Source organism: Octopus bimaculoides, chromosome 20 (genome assembly GCF_001194135.2).
Source record: "Octopus bimaculoides isolate UCB-OBI-ISO-001 chromosome 20, ASM119413v2, whole genome shotgun sequence".
Lineage (NCBI taxonomy): Eukaryota > Metazoa > Mollusca > Cephalopoda > Octopoda > Octopodidae > Octopus > Octopus bimaculoides.
The window spans coordinates 33,834,406-33,834,973 of NC_069000.1; the positions used below are offsets into that span (position 1 = coordinate 33,834,406).

Below are 568 nucleotides of genomic sequence, written 5' to 3' on the forward strand. Positions count from 1 at the left end.
AACGGAAGGGTGATCAACGGAAGGGTGATCAACGGAAGGGTGATCAACGGAAGGGTGAGCAAGGAAAGAGTTATTACATGTGTATTGTTATTGAACTTTGGTATCAGTTTCCCACTCGTATATTGGTGCGTTGACACCCAGGTATTCTTTTTTTTTTGCCTTTTAAATGAATACCTGGTTTTTAATATATGTCTTTTTATATATAATTGTATATTTTGTGTAATTATTCTGTGTGATTTTTAAAAACATTATTATCATGTAAATATTTCGTAAAACGTCTTCTAGCTTCTCTCTTTTTATACATCTTTGATTAGTTCTTCCCTACAAACGGCTTGAAATGCTTCACCACTACTATCCCTATGCATGTTCGTTGTATGAACATATGAATGGGGCGCTAGTGGCAAATAAAGAAACAATTGTTATCAGTTTCAACAACGTAATCATTATAAAAGAAAAAAGAATAAAGAAATCGTCATCATCATCATTGTTATCAATTATTATTATTATTATTATTATTATTATTATTATTGTTGTTGTTGTTATTATTATTTTTTTTTTTTTTTTTTTT

At 29.2% G+C, this 568-nt stretch overlaps 1 protein-coding gene across 3 annotated transcripts in view; it reads right to left on the reverse strand.

Annotated features, from left to right (window-relative positions):
- Positions 1–568, reverse strand: part of LOC106879734 (monocarboxylate transporter 9) — a 61,993-nt gene that overhangs the window by 60,212 nt on the left and 1,213 nt on the right. The window lies entirely within an intron of this gene.